General features: G+C 42.1%; 1 protein-coding gene across 1 annotated transcript in view; it reads left to right on the top strand.

The window, feature by feature from the left end:
- Positions 1–933: 933 nt before the first annotated feature.
- The window catches only part of RIPOR2 (RHO family interacting cell polarization regulator 2), a 301,690-nt gene continuing 279,151 nt past the window's right edge, over positions 934–23,472 (top strand). The window contains exon 1 of the mRNA XM_049885039.1: positions 934–1,020. The gene's annotated coding sequence lies outside the window, so the exon portion shown is untranslated. The remainder of the gene's footprint in view (positions 1,021–23,472) is intronic.

Raw genomic sequence — 23,472 nt, 5'->3', positions numbered from 1 at the left:
ACCCAGGGCCATCTCCCTTTTGATTAACTCAGAGTCAACTGGTTGGGGACCTTAATCACATCTAAAAAATCCTTCACTTTTGCCATAGAATGTAACCTCAGCACAGGGGTAAAATCTCATATTTGCCACAGGAAAAAAAAAAAAAAAAACACTGCTGTCGAGTTGATTCCGACTCATAGCGACACTATAGGACAGAGTAGAACTGCCCCTATATTTAAGGCAAGGGAATTATACAGAGTGTGAACAGTAAGGGGTAAGAATCTTGAGGACTATCTTAGAATTCTGCCTACCACAAAAGCCAGTTGTTATCCTTTCAATAGATCCTGGATTTTGACTATGGGAAAGTTCAGGCAGTGTCAGGGTGGGGCACAGGAGTGAGGGGTAGGCACTGATAAGAGGGTGTCCTGTGACCCTTCTCTTCTTCTGGCCTGCCACAATTAGGGGAGGTTAAAGGAAAGAAAGAAAGCCTAGAAAGTCTACAAGCTTTGATAACAGGGAGATTTGACTTCAAATCCTGCTTCTACCACTTCTTAGCTATCAGTCTGTGGGCAAGCCACTATACCTCCCTGAAAGTTCACTTCCTTTTGACCATAAAGTGTTTATTATAATGATACCAACCTCACACTCATCTTGAGGGTGACCTAAAATATGTCACAAAATAAATAAAATATGACATAAAATATGTCAAAAGACATAAAATGGGTTAAGCACCTAGCACTCCAGTGTTGGGCACATGTCAGGTGGGACTTATTATGATCTGAGAGCCTAGAAGTGGTGATGGTGGCACTAGGGACTGTGTGAAGAGGGTGACTATTGCCACCTTCTTTCCCCAAATGGGCAGGAAGGAAACGCCGTGCCAGAAATGCAGCCGCCTCTTCCTCAGCCTCTAGCATCACCTCCCCCACCCCATACCCAGCCTGCTTGCGTGCACCACAGCAGGCAGGAGGAAGCCCAGATGTGCCTGGGAAAATCCACTCTTGGTCCCTGTGGGAGCAACTCCTGCTCTTCGGAGAAGATGGGGTGAGTGCTTTCTCCCACAGTGAGTCTCCAGGCTGTCTTCAGTAGAAGTAAACACAACCAGACTGCAGAATCCGTGTGGAACTTACTGCCTCACCTCCTTAAACAGTTGAACTCTGTGTCCAGACAGAGCTGCTATGGAGGGGGCTACAGGGTGGCACCCTCTGTGGAACCCACCCAAAGGAATGGAGCCAAGTCCTCCCCATCCCACTGAAAAGACAAGGGTGACAAAGCTGATAGGAGGTTAAGACCAGGGAATGGTGCTGTGCCACAGATACCATTAGTGACTTCCCTCGCAGTATTAATGGGACATCATTGTCTTGGTTTGCTTCTTTGGCCGTTCTCCTGACTCAGTGCAGAGGTATTCTTAATTGTGACGGGGACCTGGTCAGGCAGAGGCCCGAGTTCCACAGACAAATCCCCAGGCTGTGTTTGGGGTCTGGGTGTGATTTTGAAGGGGGTCCCTCCTGCCTGCAGCCACCCTGGACTGACAAGTCTCCTACACAAGGAGGTAAAAACCCCAGATGGGGCTTTCCAGGATATTCTGGCTCATGGGAAGGGTCTTGGAGTCTCTTCTAAATACCTCTGTATCTCCAAATGAGAAGCTGGGGCCACAGGCCGGGGCTAGGCAGGCCCCGGGGAGCCAGAGGGCCTGTGGGAGGAGGCCTGTACAGGGTATCCTTCCCAGCAGCCTCCGTCCGAGCAAGGCCACCCACTCTGCAGATGGTCCCTGCTTGCTGAGAGATCCAGCATCAACTTACAGAGCAGCCTGGCTAGCTATCAGCTTTCTGTCCTGGCCTACGCTGTTATCTGGCAAGGGTGTGCCCACAGGTTGTCGGCCCTGGACTCCTCTCACGTTTCTCCCCAGGGCTCCACCTCATTGAGATTTAGTTTTTCTTTAAGGACACAAACGTCTAAACACCCTAACCAGAGTAGAAGCCAGGTCGCTGCCTTCCCAATGTGCTGGCTTGCTGTCTTGCTGATGTTCTGACTTAATCAGAATTGGTCCTGAGTGTCATATTCCATGTGCTGAAGTTGCTGGCTTCAGGCTGGGTTTCTCTGTTCTGTCTTAACCAGTAAACCAGCTGCTGCTGAGTTGATTCTGATTCATGGTGACCCCATGTGTGTCAGGGTAGAATTGTGCTCCAGAGGGATTTCAGTGGCTGTTTTTTTGAAAGTAGATCGCCAGGCCTTTCTTCTGGAGCAAACCTGAGTGGGCTCGAACCATCAACCTTTCTGTTAGCATCTGAGCATGTTAACTGTTTTCAATACCCAGGGACTCTGTATTACACCAGGCGAATTCCTCTGCTGGTTCCTATTTCATTTAAAGCCATAAACATAAAGATTTGGAAGGAGGCAGGTGAGGTGGAATCGCCTTGTGTAAAAAACAAAGAAAGAAGCCTTTTTCAAACATTCTTTATAATTCTCAGTTCACATATTTTCTGGGCTCCAGTCTAGCCACCTGGTAAAGTTGTCCATTAACAGCTTCAGCCCAGACAGTAGGCAGGCAGGCCCCTCCAGGGTCTGGGTTTGGCCCCAGTTCGGCATTTTGTTTACCATCGACTCTACCAATTACAGAGAATGTATCTGTGTTCTGTTTTAGGGACCCTAGAATTTATACTGGCCTAAGAATTATTTCTATACCTTCCAACGTAACATTACCTATTTTCTCATCATCCAGAAGAAAAATTGCTTCCATAGGATTCTTGCCCTCCTCCTTCCTGCCTGGATGATTGAGTCCGTGCGTGCCATTGCCAAATGGCCAATTCCAGCTTTTACTGTCAAGGAAAAAAAGGATGGGAAATCCGAGAAAGGGAGATACTTTGAATAATTCAAGGGGATTGTGTTGGTTGAGAAAGTGCTTTCTTTGCATGTACATTGATCTGGGTGGATATTTTCGCTGTCTTCAGCCAAGGATACACAAAAGAGAGGGTGTGGAGGGAAAAGGGAAGGAGAGGAAGGAGAAACAAATACAAACGCAGCTCACAAAAATAAAAAATGAAAACAGCAGAGGGATTTAGAGAGCTTGGCGATGGACCCTTTTATTCTCAGGTTGTCTGTTTGCAGACAGAGCTAAAGGGTCCAGAAGTTAATCACTAGAATGGAAACTTGGTTTTCTGTTGGAGGCAGAAAATTATCAGAAGAGCAAATATTCTCAGAAGCGTTTTCTTAGCATACTCAGCTGTGGGGGAAGGAGGCCGTTAGGGGATGGAAGCCATCTTGAAATGTGTTAGCCTAAATTCAAGTCACTACGTGAGTACCAGTTTTTCCTCTGAAATACCAAGATCTAAGAAATTGTTTAACTGCGTAAGAATATGTTTATAATATATATACTTTTTGACAAGTTGTCATGGTGGCCATTAGCGTGACTGTGAGATCAGGCAGTGGCACTAAAAAATAAAAGTATTTCATCTTGGTCTGACGTAACGCTAGTATGCCTTCATTATATAAAAAGCAAACAATATAGAAATATATAACAGAGAAAGGCAAAGTAATCTAGAAATCAATCCCAGGCCCCTCAGAACCCCATCCCCACCAGAACAGGCCACATCCAATGGTCTGTAGGGCATAGTGCTTCCCTTTCTTTTTCTAAAAGATGCTATAAACCCGCTGCCGTCGAGTTGATTCCGACTCATAGTGACCCTACAGGACAGAGTAGAACTGCCCCATAGGGTTTCCAAAAAATATGCTATAGATATTATTTGAATAAAGACCCATTGCTGTTGAGTCGATTCTGACTCATGGTGACCCCACGTGTCAGAGTAGAATTGACCTCCACAGGGTATTCAAGGGCTGGTTTTTCAGAAGTAGATCACCAGGCCTTTCTTCTGAGGCACCTGGATGGATTTGAACCTTGAGCCTTTCAATTAGCAGCTAAGAACATTAACCATTTAATAGGATCATACTAATACTGTACTCTGTTTTGCAACTTGTTTATTTCACAGCATAATCTTGGAAACCTTTTTATGTCAGTTGTTGTTAGTTACCTCAAGTTGGTTCTGACTCATGGCGACCCCATGTGTGCAGACTAGAACTGCTCCACAGGGTTTTCAAGGCCGTGACCTTTCGGAGGCAGATCAACAGGCCTGTTTTCTGAGGTGCCTCTGAGTGGGTTTAAACCTCCAGTCTTTCTATTAGCAGTGCAGACCTTAGCATTTTGTACCACCTAGGAATTCTTTTATGTCAGTAAACGGCAATTAATACTTCAGACCAGATCCATCATACAGCGAAATCCAAATGAAGGCTTGTAGAATAAATAAAATGATTATAATGTAAAAGGGGATTGTAATGGGTGGGGACTGAAGGAACTAGACTTACACTTGGTCTTCGTGGAGCCCATATTTCTCTGAGTCTCTTATCATGTTGTGCTGTCACTGCTGAGATATATTTTTATAAGGTAATAATAATGGCTGTATTTTAATAAGGTTTATTTGCAGAAGGTAAGAGCTCTAATACAGGTGTGGCACAAATGGTTTGCACTTGACTACCAACAAAAAGGATAGCATTTTGAAACCACTCAGTGGCACTGCAGAAGAAAGGCCTGGCAATATCCTTCTGCAAAAATTACAGCTAAGAAAACCCTAGGGAGCTCAGTTCTACCTTGCAACACATGGGGTCACCGTGAGTCAGGATCGACTCAACAACCATGGGTTAAGATTGCTAATCACCAAAACACACAGGGTAAGCCATGGTCATCAGAGTGGGCATCCTCTAAGTTGTGGGGCATCTGAATTCTATGCATGGCTCTGTTCCCCTCTTAGGGAAGCTCCAGGCAAATCAGGGACTCGGGATCTCTCTGGAGTCCCACTGTGCCTCATCTGTGTCCTGGGAACATCAGTAGGTTGCTACCCAAGATACTCTGTGTGATCAACAATGGATTTATGGTTCCGAATGTGTTGGACCAGGTGTTAAGCCTACCTGTTTTGCTTTGGTACTGTATATGGTGGCAGAACATGTACACAAGATGGAGATTGTTTCTCCCAAAGGGAGAGCGAGAGCCAGGCTGACATAGGAGAGGGAAGGAAAAGGGCGCAGAAGAGCCAGGACTGGAGGGAGAGCAGGGGTTCTCCAGTGGGGGACAAAGTCATGCAGGACATGTGCTTTGGGGCCAGGAGCCCTCCTAGGGTTGAAGAAGGGCTTTCTGCCTGCCCTGCTCTCCACTCTCCATTTTCTTTCCCAAACTCTACTTAAAATTCTGTGTGTTGCTGCTAAAACAATAACGTCCTGCACACAGAAGGAAAAGACTGAAAGGATATCTTGGTTTCTTAAAGGAACCATGTAGTTTAAATTCTATGCTTTTACTCCAGCTTTTAGCTGAATAGCTAAAACGTTGTTATAGCTTCCCCAAAAGACGAAAAAAAAAAAAACCCCAAAAAACAATTCTCTTCTGTTTCAGCAGCTGAAATGAAGTTGTTTAGCTTTTAAGATGAGAAGCATCATCTGCAGAGTGAGACTACGTATCTTTTTTTGTTTTTTTAATCATCCTTATTCCTATTAGTTGCCATTTCTGTATCTTCTGAGAAGGTGATGTGGGGGGCTGCAAGGTCCGTGGCTCAGGGCTGGGACTTGTTTCCTGCCCTTGCCTTTCAACATCTTCAAGATACTGGTCACCCTCTCACTATAGCCGGCATACAAACTTTTTTTGCCTAGGCCAGGAGTTTGTTCTTAGCTTCCTGTTTACCTGTTATAGATTAAATTCTGTCCCCCCAAAATTTATGTTTAAGTCCTAAATGCTGGCACCTGTGAACATAACATTGTTTGGAAATTGGGTCTTTGAAAATGTGATCAGTTAACATGAGGTCACACTGGAGTAGGGTGGGTTTTAATCAAATAGGAGTTGTTGTTGTCATTGTCAGGTGCTGTCGAGTCAGTTCAGACTCATAGCAACCCTGTGCACAACAGAACGAAACACTGCCCGGTCCTGAGCCATCCTTACAATCATTGTTATGCTTGAGCTCATTGTTGCAGCCACTGTGTCACTCTACCTCGTTGAGGGCCTTCCTCTTTTCCGCTGACTCTGTACTTTGCCAAGCATGACGTCCTTCTCCAGGGACTGATCCCTCCTGACAACATGTCCAAAGTATGTAAGACACAGTCTCGTCATTCTTGCTTTTAAGGACCATTCTGGTTCTACTTCTTCCAAGACAGATTTGTTCGTTCTTTTGGCAGTCTGTGGTATAGTCGATATTCCTCACCCACACCACAGCTCAAAGGCGTCAGTTCTTCTTCAGTCTCCCGTATTCGTTGTTCAGCTTTCACGTGAATACGATGTGATTGAAAATACCATGGCTTGGTTCAGGTGCACCTTAGTCTTCAAGGTGACATCAAATAGGAGTGGTGTCCTATTAAAAAAAAAAAAAAAAAAAACAGTTACCATTGACTCGATTCCAACTCACAATGACCATAACTCGTGGTGACCCCATGCATCTTGGAGTAAAACTGTGCTCCACAGGGTTTTCAGTGGCTGGTTTTTTGGCAGTAGATTGCCAGGCCTTTCTTCCAAGGCCCATCTGGGTGGACTTGAACCACCAATCTTTTGGTTAGCCAAACACTTAATCCTTGTGCCACCCAGGGACTCAGAGAAGAAACACAGAGAGAGATGCACACACAGAGGGAAGATGGCCATGTAATGATGGAGTTATCCAGCAGCTGCAAGCCAGAAGCTGGGACAGACAAGAAAGGATCTTCTCCTAGAGCCTTTGGACAGAGCATGGCCATGCCAACACTCTGAGTTTAGACTTTCAGCTGTCACAAATGTCATGGATTAAATTGTGTCCCCCCAAAATATCTGTCAATTTGGCTAGCTCATGATTCCCAGTATTGTATGATTGTCTACCATTTTGTCATCTGATATGATTTCTGTATGTGTTTTAAATTCTATCACTATGATGTAATGAGATGGATTAGTGACAGTTATATTGATGAGATCTACAAGATTAGATAGTGTCTTAAGCCAATCTCTTTTGAGATATAAAAGAGAGAAGCAAGCAGAGAGACAGGGGGACCTTATACCCCCAAGAAAGCAATGCTGGGAGCAGAGTGCATCCTTTGGACCTGCGGTTCTTGCACAGAGAAGCTCCTAGACCAAGTAACATTGATGACACAGACCTTCCTCCAGAGCCAACAGAGAGAGAAAGGGAGAATTTTTAGCCTAATGGACTGTGAGAGAATAAATACCCCTTTGTTAAAGCCATGCACTTGTGGTATCTCTGTTATAGCAGCACTAGATGACTAAGACAGAAACTCTGAGAACAGTACATTTCTGTTCTCATAAGCCACCTGCTTTGTGGTAGTTTGTTTCAGCAAGAGGTCACTGAAAAGACAGGAAAGAAAGAAAAGACTAAGGTGGATGTCAGAGGAGACTCTGAAACTTGCTCTTGAGCATCGAGCAGCTAAAGCAAAAGGAAGAAATCATGAAGTAAAAGAACTGGACAGAATATTTCAAAGGGCCTCTCGAGAAGACAAAATAAAGTCTCATAATGACATGTGCAAAGAGCTGGAGATGGAAAACCAAAAGGGAAGAACACGCTTGGGGTTTCTCAAGCTGAAAGAACTGAAGAAAAAATTCAAGCCTTGAGTTGCAATAGTGAAGGATTCCATGGTGAAAATATTAAACGACGCAGGAAGCATCAAAAGAAGATGGAAGGAATACACAGAGTCATTATACCAAAAAGAATTAGTCGATATTCAACCATTTCAAGAGGTGGCATATGATCAGGAACCGATGGTACTGAAGGAAGAAATCCAAGCTGCTCTGAAGGCATTGGCGAAAAACAAGGCTCCAGGAATTGATGGAATATTAATTGAGATGTTACAACAAACAGGTGCAGCGCTGGAGGTGCTCACTCATCTATGCCTAGAAATATGGAAGACAGCTTCCTGGCCAACTGATTGGAAGAGATCCATATTTATGCCTATTCCCAAGGAAGATGATCCAACCCAATGTGGAAATTATAGAATATCATTAATATCACACGCAAGCAGAATTCTGCTGAAGATCATTCAAAAACGGCTGCAGCAATACATCAACAGGGAACTGCAAGAAATTCAGGCCGGTTTCAGAAGAGGATGTGGAACCAGGAATATCATTGCTGACGTCAGATGGATCCTGGCTGAAAGCAGAGACTACCAGAAGGATGTTTACCTGTGTTGTATTGACTATGCCAAGGCATTTGACTGTGTGGATCTTAACAAATTATGGATAACACTGCGAAAAAGGTGAATTCCAGAACACTTAATTGTGCTCGTGAGGAACCTTTACATAGATCAAGAGGCAGTTGTTCAGACAGAACAAGGGGATACTGATTGGTTTAAAGCCAGGAAAGGTGTGCGTCAGAGTTGTATTCTTTCACCATACCTATTTAATCCGTATGCTGAACAAATAATACGAGAAGCTGGAATGGGGCATCAAGATTGGAGGAAGACTCACTAACAACCTGTGTTATGCAGATGACACAACCTTGCTTGCTGAAAGCAAAGAGTACTTGAAGCACTTACTAATGAAATGAAGATCAAAGACCACAGCCTTCAGTATGGATTACACCTCAACATGAGGAAAACAAAAATCCTCACAACTGGACCAATGAGCAACATCATGATAAACAGAGAAAAGATTGAAGTTGTCAAGGATTTCATTTTACTTGGATCCACAGTCAACAGCCATGGAAGGAGCAGTCAAGAAATCAAAAGACGCGTTGCATTGGGCAAATCTGGTGCAAAGGACCTCTTCAAAGTGTTGAAGAGCAAAGATGTCACCCTGAAGACTAAGATGCCCCTGACCCAAGCCATGGTATTTTGAATCGCGTCATATGCATGTGAAAGCTGGACAATGAATAAGGAAGACCGAAGAAGAGCTGACACCTTTGAATTGTGGTATTGGCGAAGAATATTGAATATACCATGGACTGCCAAAAGAACGAACAAATCTGTCTTAGAAGAAGTACAACCAGAATCCTCCTTAGAAGCAAAGATGGTGAGACTGCGTCTAACATACTTTAGACATGTTGTCAGGAGAGATCAGTCCCTGGAGAAGGACATCATTCCTGGCAGAGTACAGGGTCAGCGGAAAAGAGGAAGACCCTCAACGAGGTGGATTGACACAGTGGCTGCAACAATGAGCTCAAGCATAACAATGATTGTAAGGATGGCGCAAGACCGGGCAGTGTTTCATTCTGTTGTGCATAGGGTCGCTATGAGTCGGAACTGACTCGATGGCACCTAACAACAACAACAACAGGGCACTGATTCACCACCTTTTCATGGCTTCATTGCTTCTACTGCCTTCAGTTGTATTAATAAATGGTGTCTTCCCCTCTCCCCCTCAGTCCTAGATACAGACCCATTTTCAGGGCCTGTCCTTACCTCTCCCCACATCAAGTCAAAGCCACCCTTCTTCCTCATAGTTTCCTGAAGCTGGTGTGGACCAGATCATGAGACCTGATGTGTCAATCTGATCATACTGAGTAAAAACCTTATATTCCTATAGGTAGATGCGATTTTGCATACTTTATTTCATTGGAGCCTCACAACTACCCCGTGAGGTTGGAAGAATCAGTACTATCATTCTCATTACTTTTGTGGAAACTGAGGCTCAGAGAAAAAGGAATAAGGGAATATGGATCATTTATTGAGGGTGAAAGTTGTGCCAAGCACTGTGCCAGATGGTTTATCAGACATTGTGTCTTTAATCCTCAGTATTAAAACCCATTGCCATCGAGACAATTTCGACTCATAGCGACCTTATAGGACAGAGTAGAACTGCCCCATAGGGTTTCCAAGGAGCAGCTGGTGGATTCAAACTGCTGACCTTTTGGTTAGCAGCTGAGCTCTTAACCACTGCTCCACCAGGGCTCCAAGAGGTTGGTAATTGTATCCATCTTACAGGTGAGGGCTCTGAGGCTCAGAGAACCTAAGCAACTTCCTAAGCAGCAGAACAGGGACAAGATTCAAAGCCACTTCTCTACAGTCCAGAGTGGTTTTCACAGTTGGAACTATTATCACCAGGATCTAATTTCAGTCAAGTGACTCTCAATCTAGTGGCTTCACTGCTTCCAATACACTCTGCCCAGATAATCCACTCTCGCACCCCATTCAAATCTCAAAGTCTGGGACCCAGTGGAAATACTCACAGCTCTGGGAGTCTCCTAAAGGTTGACTCCAAGGGTTGAAATACCTGACGGCAGCAAAAGAGACTCTCGAGGGGAAGTGGTATTTTGGTGTATATTGGATACCTTATCTTCCTAAAAAACTGTTCTAAATGTGTAGGTTTCTGTGAAATACAGCACATGGAAAACTAACCAAATATCAAAATCCTTATGGAATATTTCTCACAAGTCCCTGAATTCCCTCCTTTCTTAGATACAGCTGCCTTTAAGCTCAGAGCTGGGCCAAGTCTGAGACAACCAGCCAACTTCCAGCTTCTGGTATACCAGGTCTTACTCTGCCATCTCCTCCAGAACCCAGTGAAAACAGGACCCTTCAGCCCCTCTTCAGCTGGTTCAGTAGTCAGCATCCTAAAGCACCTCTGCCTCTGCTCACCTCCAGAGTGAAGCACTGTTCCTCCAACGGCTACTTCCCAGGGGATTCCAGCCCCATTTGATGATCCCTGGGTGGCGCTCCTTGGAAGCCCTACGAGGCAGTTCTACTCTGTCCGATAGGGTCACAGTGAATCGGAACCAACTCGATGGCAATGGGTTTGGTTTGGTTTTTTTGGTAGGTCTCTGGGTGGCGCTAGCAGTTTACACTCAACTACTAACGTAAACTTTGTGAGTTCAAACCCACCTAGCGGTCCTCAGAACAAAGGGCTGGCGATCTATTTCCGTAAAGATTACAGCCAAGAAAACCCTATGGAGCAGTTCTATTCTATAACACAGAATCTATTCAAAGGCTACGGTTTTGTTGTTGTTATTGTTGTTTTAAAGATCCCCTAACACCCGGAACTTCCCTCTTTCCACTTCTTCAGTTGGTTTCCCATTTTGGTGGTGTTGCCCCAGCTGCTGCCTCAGAGGCTGGGTTGAGGCAAAGACTAGGGCAGGCCAAGAGCTTCTCAAACCATGCAAGGATGTGGTGACCCACACCTAGGGTGGGTCCTTTCCTCCACAGCATAAATTTAGCAAGTTCAAGGCCGCTCCCATGCTTACCAGCAGATGCCTCTCTCTATACCCCAAAAGGGCTAATGCTCCCTCCTTTCCTATTTGTAAAATGGCTACCACAAGGCTGGTGACCTACGTACTGGCAGGGCTGGCATGATCAATGCTTTTCCTTTTGCTGTCTTGCATGGGGAAATAGAAACCACACACAGCATGTCCATATTTAGATTCTAGACTCTCACCCTCCTCAGAAGTCAAGCTTGTATACTTGCATTTCTAATCTTGGCCCTGAGTTTGTACTTCACCATGAAGTTCATCTCCTCGCTAACCCACAGCAGGGTCTCCACTGATTAGTTTGTGTGCTTCACTTAACTTCTCTGGGCTTCAGCTTTCTCATCAGCCAAACTGGGCCGGTGGAATCTACCACATACAATAGCTGTGAGCATTAAGACAATACGTGAGAACGTATTTTGTCAGCTGTACCAAGCCCTTGCAAACATCTCTATACTTAGTAGTTCATGGCTGTTAATCAAAAGGTCGGCAGTTCAAATCCACCAGCCACTCCTTGGAAACCCTATGGGGCAGTTCTCCTCTGTTCTATAGGGTTAATATGAGTTGGAACCAACTCAATGGCAACAGGTTTGGGCTGGTTTTGGTTTAGTCTAGTGAATTAGATCAGGTCATACCATTAGCACTTAATTTTTTTTTTTAAATATAATTTATCAGGAAATTCTTAACGAGCTCGTTACCTTTTTTTGTTTTAATATTTTAAAAACTGAACAATGGCTTATCCCAGACTTGCAGATCCCAAAAAGTACCACTTGCCTGAGTGGTCAGATTTGGGCCTGTGTCAGGACTTGTAGGGCAATGACAACAGCTATCAAATGGCCCAAGGGCTAAGGAGTAAGGACAAACAGATTTTGCCTCTTCTCATCCAGAATCCACACACGTCATTTATTTCCTCCAGGCCTTCAGCTTCTTTTGTCCTGCCGGCTTTCTTTCTGAGGGAATTCCCTGTTTCATACCTCAAAATTTCCCTCTGTTTACACCCTTTAAGAGGTTCAAACGGCGAATGCTCTCTGCTGTTGGAAATGGTGGTGGTTCAAGACCACTCAAAGGCAGCTCAGAAGAAAGACTTGGTGACCACTTCCCCAAAATCAGCCATATAGGACACAGTTCTGTTCTGCCCTGTGTGGGATTGCCATGAGCCTGAATTCTCCTGATGGCAGCTGAGTGGAGCCAGGCGGTGAGGGGATGGCTTCTGGTCCCCAGGTTTGTGCTCTATAAATCCACAGAGGTTTGGCAGTGCAGGTTAAAAAGGGTAGAGAGGAATGAGATAGGGTGCCCAGGACACAAGGGGAGTGGACACCAATGTAGGGGTATGATAATGAAGGTCATCATTGCCTGTTAATATGGCACTCTAGTATTAGAAATAAAATAAGTGTCTGTACTGAGAGAAAGGAGACCCTGACACACTCTGTTGCTAACTGAAAGGTTTGAGTCCATCCAGGTGCACGTTGGAAGAAAGGCCTGGCAATCTACTTTCTGAAAAATTAGCATTGAAACTGCTATGAATCACAGTTCCGCTCTGACACACATGGGGTCACCATGAGTCAGTGTCAACTCGATGGCAACTGCTTTTTCTTTTATCCTGTTTAAAATTGCCACGCGCTTGCATTTAAGACCACCGTAATCAAAAGATTTCCAAGAACTTGCAAGAAAATTTGTATTCTAAATTCATATAAACTATTTCTTTAAAAGTATAAATTAATGTTTTTCACTGTTAAAAATGTACAGAAAAAAAATGTACAGCAACTCCAAATAGAGTAGCAAAGTATTGCTTCTAGATATTCTCCAGCTTCCTGTTTTAAAGAATAAACGAGAAGTGTTTATAATTAGTGCCTCCGGTGTATACACGCTGTGCTTCCAACGTGCTTTAGAAGATTAATCTCTTCGATTTGCCTTCCAGTCATTTATTTTCCATCTGCTAGACAAAGGTAAACTTTAGCCTATCTCTATGTGAGTTATCATAAATCTGAATTAGGCAGACCTGTAATAACGGAATCTGGCACTCCTGTATAAAAAAAAGTGGCAAAATGCATACCTATAGAAATATCTAATAAAAACACCCTAACAGCCAAATTCAACAAATGGAAACAATTTCCCTCTCTTCCGCATCCAATCGCCCTAATTACTCATGCAGCACTGAAAAAAAAAAAAAAAAAACTTTTATGCAGCTTGTAAGTGTTTTTTCTCACTCTTTAGTTTTACCGGTAACAATCATTTTATAAAACTGTCTTGCTGAGCACAATGCTTTCAAAAGTGACTCTCCTGTGACTCAGAAAAACTGACAATCTCTGTAACTTTTAAATCCATGCAATATCCTCCAGCTCCTTTTGTGTGTGAATACAGACACTTATAATTTGGTTCCAAAATGTCACATATTAAAGCCCAAACAAGAATGGCACTTAGAATCATAAAGAGGCGTCTCATCAACACATCACCCGCCTTCCGTTCAAACCCATTGCCACCTCCCACGCCTCTCATTCTTGACCTCTAGGAAAACTCTCAACTCTTCCTTGAACAATTACCCGCTAGAGGGACGAAGTGGAGAGAATGACTCCTCCTTAAAGTCCAAAAACAATGCTTCCAGAGCCATTCAGATCCGCCACACCACAGGGAGTATTTAAAAGAGCCCTGCCTGCATCTTCTTTTGTTTAATTCCTATGACCTTCCCAAGTCCAGCATCTCGTCGCTATTCTAATCAATTACATTCTGAAAAGAATTTTTAAAAGTTTTATCCTTATAAATTCAGCTTAGATTCAAAAGATCTTTGCTTTTCCTTTTTTGAAGGCAGAACGATTGCTGAGGGGGCTGGGGGTGGGGTGGTGGTGAATTTCCTCGTCTATTCCTGTCATTTTTAAAAGGCTGTGTTGCTTTTACCTTTCTAACACCAAAAGTCCCTTTGTTCTCATACCCCTCAGCTCTAGGCTTCCAAAACACTGTCATTAATAAGAGAGTTTCTATATAAAAATCCCAGGTGTTATCTCCAAGTAGGAGAAAATTTAAAAACCACAGGCACTTATTTGAATCTCTTTGCGTAGAAGAACTTTAAAGCTAAATAAGTAGAAACTTTTAAATTACCTTTCCCTCCCCTAGAATATATCTTAGATCAGATTCTTAGAACTTCTTCCAGGTGAACACCAGGACTTGTGGGTGGAAGAGGGCATGAGGCAGAGAGGCTTCCCATTACAGCTCAATGAATTAAAAAGCAAGAAAAAAAGGGGGAGAGAAAGAAAGAAAGAAAAAAAACAGCTGCTGTCAAGTGAGAATTGACTCATGGCGACCCCATATGTGTCAGAGTAGAAATGTGCCCCATAGGATTTTCAGTGGCTGATTTTTTGGAAGCAACTTGCCAGCCCTTACTTCTGTGGTGCCTCTGGGTGGACTGGAACCTCCAACCTTTTGGTAAGCAGCCAGATGTGTTAACTGTTTACAATATCCAGGGACTCCTAAACGAATACACCAAAAACCAAACCAGATGCCCTGGAGTTGGTTCCAACTTATCGTGACCCTATGTGTTTCAGAGTAGGACTGCCCTCTATAGGGTCTTCATGGCTATGACTTTTCAGAAGCAGATGGCCAGGCCTTTCTTATGAGGCACTCCTGGGTGGGTTTGAACTGCCAACTTTTCCATTAGTAATGAATAAACAGACACCTCTATGTATCACTTTTCTTCTGTCTCCCTTCTCCTCCTCCTTCCCCTTTTTCTTTCTTGGCTCTTCTTCCCTTAGTGTGACTGTATGGACATTATCTGAGCTTGATCACACCTGTCTGATTACTGACCCAATTATATTCATCTCAGAGTCACAAATTTGGCTTCAGAGAATGTTGTGAGGCTGAAAGAATGGCAGCTTCATTTTTCTAATAAGTAACTAGGAATGTAGAAAACAGCTTCCTATGCCATCAAAGGACACACCATGGTGAGAATATCAATGGATTACAATAGGCATAAAGAGAAAACTGAAGACAAAGCCTTGGCAGAACCTAGAAACAGCATCGGCCTTAGCTAAATCCCATGTTTCATTCGCTCTGTGAGGCCAGAGAGTAGAGGACTGCCATTGGTTGAATTGTGTCCCCCCAAAATATGTGTCAACTTGGCTAGACCATGATTCCCAGTATTGTGTGTTTTTTTTCTCCATTTTGTAATCTGATTATCCTCCATTTTGTGATGTGTTGTAAATTCTAGCCTCTATGCCTGTGGTTATGGTCCTGTTTGGAAGTGAGCTATCCTTTATGATAAAGAGGCAGGATTAGGCTATGCTAATGAGGATTAGGGTGGATGCAACGCCCTTACTCAGGTCACAGCCCTGATCCAATGTAAAGGGAGTTTTGCTGGGGTGTGGCCTGCATCATGACTTTTATCTTATAAGAGATAAAAGGAGAGGGAAGCAGAGCAGAGAGAGAGGGACCTACTATCACCAAGAAAGAAGAGCCCAGAGTGGAGTGTGTCCTTTGGATCCAGGATCCCTGTGCTGAGACCCTTCTAGACCCAGGGGAAGATTGATGCCAAGACACATGGAGATCTCCAAGATTCCACAGATGTGGAAAGGAGACAAGGACCTTCCCCCAGAGCCAACACAGACAGAAAGCCTCCCCCTAGAGGTGGTGCCCTGAATTCAGACTTCTAGCCTCCTAAACTATGAGAGAATAAAGTTCTGTTTGTTAAAGCCATGCATTTGTGGCATTTCTGTTATAGCAGAACTAGATGGCTAACATCTTCTATGCTATTGTCTGGGGGGAATGATGGCCGGGCTCTCCCTTCTCTGTGAGCATCAGCCTGGAGCCAGGCTACTTCCACAAGGACACAAAACTGGAGGCCTTCAGCCATTCCCTTTCTCTGACTACTATGAAAATGCCATTGACTGGATCCCTCTCACATCCAGTTTCACACCCATCACCCACTTCTATTTAACTCTTCTACTTGCCCAAGGAAGAAAGGGTGAGATGTCCTTTTGGGACACACAACCCAATCACATTATCTGGTGCACACGCTGAGGGGTGGAAAAATCACAGGAACCAAGGGGATGGCGTTGATATTCTCCTTGACAATAACATTCACACCTCTGAATGACTCAGAAAAACCAACAAATCTCTGAAACATTTAAATCCATACAATTTCCTCGGGTTCCTTTTGTGCGTGAATGCACACACTTACAATTTGATTTCGAAATGCCATGTATTAAAGCACAAGCAAGACAGCACTTAGAGTCCCCAAGAAGCATCACATTCCTTCCTTTCAAGCCCATTACTGAAAAATGAATTGTCTTTGCGTTTTCTCTTTTTCCTGTCTTCGACTGTCTTTGACTATTAGTAAATTAATCCTTAAGCCTTGAAAATGTTGTTTTGACTGGTTGGAGGTATAATATTAGCAACATTTGTTGTATTAAAAAGAAATGTCCTGAATTTGTGAGTGATTAAACCCGCGGTGGTACATCCAGACAATGAGATAGTCCTCAGCCACAAAAATGAATTTGCTACTGATTTATGCAACTATATGGATTTTCTCAGATGCATTTTGCTTAGTGAAAGAAGCCAGGCTCAAGAGGCTACATACTGCATGCTTCCACTTAAATGACATTCTGGGAAAGGCGAAGTTCTAAGGACAGATGATAGATTATTGGTTGCCAAGGGCTGAGTAGAGTTGACTACAAAGAGGCATGAGGGATTTTGGTTTTTTTTTTTTTTTCTTCTTTTTTTGGTGTGATGAGACTCTTTTTTATCTTGACTGTAGTGGTGTTACAGCATTATACACATTTGTAAAACTGATAAGAATATACACTAAAAAAATAGGGTAAATTTTATCCTGTATTGATTATACCTTTTAAAAGCGTATCTAATTCCATCAAATTTATGGGTTTATTTCCATGTAGTTACAAAGCATTTTTTACAAAATTAAATATTTAACTCCCCCTGTGTCTTAGTTTCCTAGTGCCCCTATAACAGAAATACCACAAGGGGTGGCATTAAAGAACAGAATTTTATTTTCTCACAATTCAGGAGGCTAGAAGTGCAAACTCAAGGTGTTGGCTCTAAGGAAAGACTCTCACTCTGTCAGCTCTGAGGAAGATCCTTGTCCGTTTCAGCTTCTGTAGTCCTGGGGTTCCTTGGTTCCTTGGCAATCTTCACATGACACGTGTCTTCTACAGCTTGTGCTGGTGGTGCAGTGGTAATGAGCTTGGTTGCTAACCAAAAGATCAGCACTTTGAATCCACTAGCCAGCTGCTCCTTGGAAACCCTATGAGGCAGTTCTACTCTGTTCTATAGGATTGCCGTAAGTCGGAATTGACTCAATGGCAGCGAGTTTGGCTTTTTGGTTTTCTGTGTCTAATCTGATTTTTATAACTCAGAAGTGATGAGGTTTAGGACACACCCTACACCCATCTGGCCCATTAATATAACAAAGAAAGCCCTATTTCCAAATTGGTTGATATCCCCAGGTATTTGGGTTAGGATTCCAACCTACATTTTTTGGGACAGACACAATTCAATCTACAACATCCTGCAACTAACACCCTTTATAAGCCAATTATTTGATTAAAAGAATCAAGAATTTAGGGCCAGTTCACGTCATAAAGTAGATATCAGTCTGGTTTCTCACCAGCTCCCACTGTAGACAAACTACTCAGCCAAATGTAGGACACTACAGTCTTGCTACATTTGCCACAACTTGTCCTCCATAAATCTGTCACATAACCACTCTTATCAAGTCATCTGGTCTCCATCCTGCCTCTCTAATGCTCAGAGCTCATTCCCATCCATGCCTTTTTCCAGGTAGCTGCCCTATCCACGAACACTCTTCGTTCTCCTTTTCTGCTTCCTCTCCTCACCTCGTTCCCATCATCCATAAGCGCCCATGAGGTGGGCACTGTCCTAAGTACAAAGGATACAAAAAATGAACTAGACGTGAGTCTTGTCCCCAAAGAGCTCACAAACTAGCCAGATAGAAGCAGGAAACAGGATATATACCAAAATGCTAAAAGTTATTTTGGTAAACCTATTTGCGAATTTTATCTTCTTTTGACTTATTGAGCTATCTACATTTTCCGCATTTAATACCTATTACTTTGGTAATAAGAAGGGAAAGCAGAGACTCAGGGCTTAATAAATGGTTTGAACTAGAGGTTGTTACATTTCTTGAAGTGACAACTAGACATTAGGATGTCAAAAATTAGAAATTGTCGGTATTAGAAAGGGAATAGTGGGAGGAGAAGCTCTGTGGAATCTCATCACAAATGGCAGATACATCCATCTTAATCTATATTGATGCTCCCATTCACAGTAAGAATCAAGCTAAAATATCAGATTGCTTCATTGAAGAGGACAGGGGAAATTTCATTTTGGAGAAGTCTAATTAATTGTAATGAGAAGATCCTGGGAGGGAAAATATAATGTATCTCCAGAAGGCTCCTCCATGTTTTATTTCAAATCCAGCTAATTTCTATTTTCATTCTCTAAGTGAGAACAACCTTTGGGTTGAGGAAGAAGTTTCATTTCTTCCTCGCACTACTTGCACTAACACAGAAGTAGACTTTTTACTTTGGATTTGCCAAATTGCCCTTCTTGAAGGTCATAGCAATCTATCCTGAGAGTGCAAGTGTGTGCCCGTTTCCTTGACAACTTTGCCATATCTTAGACTATTCGTGTTAAAATTATACACATTGACCAAAGGTGGAACAATTTGGGCATCAAAAAAAAAAATAATAATGACTGCAATGGATCAAAATATGTAACAATCCATGAATTCATCATGAAACATTACCTAGCTGATTTTTAATAAGGTCTTTGGGGTACATATTATTGTAGATAATTTGTAAAATAAAGAAAAGTAGAGAGGAGACTTAAAAACACCCCATAATCCCACCATCTAGATTTAACTATTGTTAACATTTTAGAGTGCGTCTTCTTTTGTTTTTATATACATTTATATATATGTAAATACGATCATACTATATACACAATTTTGGTAGTCTGTGTCTTTTGATGAATATAATATAGAATATCCCTATGATAATAAAAATTCTTCTAAAACTGCATTTTTATATGATAGCTATGATATCCTCAGGATGGCGTAGGACCGGGCAGTGTTTAGTTCTGCTGTACACAGGGTCACTATGAGTCGGAACCGACTCGAGGGCACCTAACCACAATAACAAAGCTAATTCATCATACACATATATCAAAAATCTTTTGATATCTGTTTCAAATTTTCACTGGAATTAACATTGTTGTTAATCTGAGAAGCTTGACTATGTGAAGAAGAACGGGGCATCAGGATTGGGGGAAGACTCATTAACAACCCACGTTATGCAGATAACACAACCTTGCTTGCTGAAAGTGAAGAGGACTTGAAGAGCTTACTGAAGATCAAAGACCACAGCCTTCAGTATGGATTACATCTCAACATAAAGAAAACAAAAATCCTCACAACTGGACCAATAAGCCACATGATGATAAACGGAGAAAAGATTGAAGTTGTCAAGGATTTCATTTTACTTGGATCCAAAATCAGCACCCATGGAAGCAGCAGTGAAGAAATCAAAAGACGCATTGCATGGGGCAAATGTGCTGCAAAAGAGCTCTTTGAAGTATTGAAAAGCAAAGTTGTTACCTTGAAGACTAAGGTGCGCCTGACCCACGCCATAGTGTTTTCAGTTGCCTCATATGCATGCGAGAGCTGGACGAAGAATAAGGAAGAGCAAAGAAGAATTGATGCCTTTGAATTGTGGCATTGGCGAAGAATATTGAATATACCATGGACTGCCAAAAGAACGAACAAATCTGTCTCGGAAGAAGTACAGCCAGAATGCTCCTTAGAAGCAAGGATGGTGAGACTACATCTCACATACTTTGAACATGTTATTAGGAGGGATCAGTTCCTGGAGAAGAACATCAGGCTTGGTGAAACAGAGGGCCAGCGAAAAATAGGAAGACCCTCAACAAGATGGATTGACACAGTGGCTGCAACAATGGGCTCAAGCATAACAACGATTGTGAGGATGGCACAAGGATGGGGCAACGTTTTGTTCTGTTGTACATAGTGTCTCTAAGTCGGAAACGACTAGACGGCACTTAACGACAACGTTGTTGTACAATATTAGTTCACATCTCTGATTATTTTCTTCAGGAATATTCTTCTAAATGTGATACTAGTTTTTAAGACTCTTGATACCAAAAAGAAAAAAAACTTCAGGCCCACTGCCAATGAGTCAATTCCAACTCATAGCAACAGTATAGGACAGAGTAGAACTGCACCATTGGGCTTCCAAGGCTGTAATCTTTACAGAAGTAAACGACTGCCACATTTTTCTCCCCTGGAGTAGCTGCATCAACCTTTTGGTTACCAGCCGAGCATTTAACCACTGTGTCTTCAGGGCTCCAAGGCTCTTGATACATATTGCCATATTGCCCTCCTTGAAAGTTATAACAATCTATCCTGAGAGTGTACGTGTATACCCGTTTCCTTAACAACTTTGTCATATCTTAGACTATTTATGTTAAAACTATACACATTGACCAAAGGTGGAACAATATGGGCATCAATAATAATAATAAAGACTGCAATGGATCAAAATATGTAAAATATGTAACAATCCATGAATTCATCATGAAACATACAAACTTCACTGGTCAGTTTTGGAGGTGGCTAGGACACTAATGCTAATAAAATATTTTTTTTAAGAAATAAATGACGTATTCATCCTCTCTTCTATAAACTATTTCAAACTAACTAAATAGGTGATGAGGGAATTCTAGCTAATAAATGCAGAAGGAATAATAAAATTTATAAAATCAGCATTTGGCGATCCTCATGGATACAGACAAAAAGGCCCCCCAGTAACCTTCCACTCAGAGTTTTGATGTCCATAGATATCATTGTCCACCAGTGGCACAGTGGTTAAAGCTCTCAGCTGCTAGCCAAAAGGTAGGCAATTTGAACCCACCAGCCTCTTCACAGGAGAAAGATGAGGCAGTCTGCTTCCATGAAGATTTACAGCCTTGGAAACCCTATGGGGCGGTTCTGCTCTGCCCTATAGGGTCACTCTGAGTTGGAATCAACTCGACCTCAATGGGATTTTATAGTGGAGGGATCTGACTGACACCAACTTAACATCACTAAAAGTGAGACATTTAGTGATGTTACGATTTAATGACTAAGAAACACACAGCATCGCCTATGAAGTCTTGCCAAAAAAAAAAAAAAAAATTTTTTTGAATTGGAACCTAATCAAGATCTCATCTAATCTAGATCTGTTAGTTTATAGGAAATACAAGGAATAGAGGAACAAGTTAAACATCACCATGAGGAAACAGTCAGCTCAGATCAGAATGTGGAAAACTCTACAGAACAAGTGATCAGTTTCTTCAACAAATAAATATATTGAGTGAAAATCATGGCCAGGGGATAGAGGGTGGAGGGGGTAAACAAACAACTGATGAAGAAAAGTTCTATGCAGAAGAATCCATGCTTTAAAAATGCAGAAAGAATAACAGAACTAAAAAAAAAAAAAACTTGTTATCTAATGGAAACCTAATATTATCCAATAAATATTATAAAATATTAAGAAGTTATTGTTAATTTTATAGGTGTAATAATGGCACTGTAGTTATCATTTTAAAAACCTTTATCTCTTAGGGATACATACTGAATTTTTAGGGTGAAATGATATGATATCTGGGGTTTAATTTCAAATATTCCAGCAGGAAAAAAAAATTACAAAAGCAGGAGATAGAAAAAACAAAATTGACCAAATGAAGCTGATAATTATTGAAACTAGGAAATGGTTAAATGGGATTTATGTTATTCTTACTACTTTCACATATACTTGAAAATTTTCATAATAAAAACTAAAAAAAAGAGAAAGGAAAGAGTTGTTTACTGAAAAAAATATGTATATGTTAAAACTCTTTTTTAGTAGTAGATTTTTCTAAATATGACTGAGTGGCTTCGGTCAGGATTTTAAATGTTTCCTCTCTGTTTCTGATTTTCCAAGAACATATATCAGTGTATTACTTTAGTGTAATGTGTTAGTAAGAAGCCTTCCAACGCAGTCAAGAACAATCCTTACTGGGTTTGAAACTGCAAGTTAATACACACACTCTGGGTAGTAACCACCAGGTGGCGCCACTTTGTAGTTTTTTTTCTAAACGTAAAACTTCTTCAGACTTTAATCCACTCAGGTCGTTTTTCTATGTAATCATAGCTCCTTTTGAATAATTTTATATAATGATCAGTTTTTCAACTTTTATTGACAAACCTGAATCCTAATTACGGCCCTGGTCACTAAAAAGGCAACTGCTATCAAGAACTGTTCAACTAAACCTTTTTTCTTAAGGAGAGCATTTAGCATTCTCTCACCTTTGAGATTTTTCTACGATTTACATGTATCCGGCTACATATTTGGAGCCCTGGTGGCCCAGTGGTTAAGAGCTACAGCCCTAACCAAAAGGTCAGCAGTTCAAATCCACCAGCTATGCCTTGAAAACCCTATGGGGCAGTTCTACTCTGTCCTATAGGGTATGTAAGAGTCAGAATGAAAACCCTATGGGGGCAGTTCTACTCTGTCCTATAGGGTATGTAAGAGTCAGAATCTACCTATTTATTTATTATTACTGGACTGTACCATTTCTTTCTCTCTGACTAGATCGTGAGCTCCTTGGGGACAAAGAATATTGTATTCCTCTTTGTAACCGTGTGCTTGGCCATGTTTGTTCATGGTAGAGCATATGGTCCACAGAAAGAGACACTCGAATCAGGGAGGGAATGAAGCACATCCGAAGCTCCTCATTTCACAAATGGGAGTGCTCCCTGCTGTGACTGTCTTTCCTGCCAAGAAAATATTTTTTTTCAGTCTCAACATGTGGTCCGCAGAGAAACAACGAACAAAAGAGTAGATAGTACTGCATGCTTGAGCCTTCGCTTTGATTTTTTTTTCTTTTTCAGTACCAATAAGTCTTTACTTATTTGTTGTATTTTCCCACGGGAAAATGAAAAAAGGGGATTGAGTTAAATGTGTTACAAAATGATAATGGAAGGGAAAGAAAGAATCCAGTAGAGCAAAATCAACCATTAAATAAACAATAATGGCGCCACCAAAGCCTGAAATGCTCAGTCTCCTACAGATGAGGAATGAGGGAAAGGGATCAGGGAAAGGACAGGTACGGTACTTGATTTTTATCCTTCTTCTTTCCCTTGGTTGTTGTTGTTGTTAGCTGTGTTGAGTTGGCCCAATGTACAATGGAACTAAACGCTGCCTGGCCCGGCGCCATGCCCATAATCACCTTCTATCCTTCTTTCCCCGTAAAT

The sequence above is a fragment of the Elephas maximus genome, chromosome 1 (genome assembly GCF_024166365.1).
Source record: "Elephas maximus indicus isolate mEleMax1 chromosome 1, mEleMax1 primary haplotype, whole genome shotgun sequence".
Classification (NCBI taxonomy): Eukaryota; Metazoa; Chordata; class Mammalia; order Proboscidea; family Elephantidae; genus Elephas; species Elephas maximus.
The sequence above is the reverse complement of the archived record's forward strand: the minus strand, read 5'-3'. Positions and strand labels throughout refer to the sequence as shown.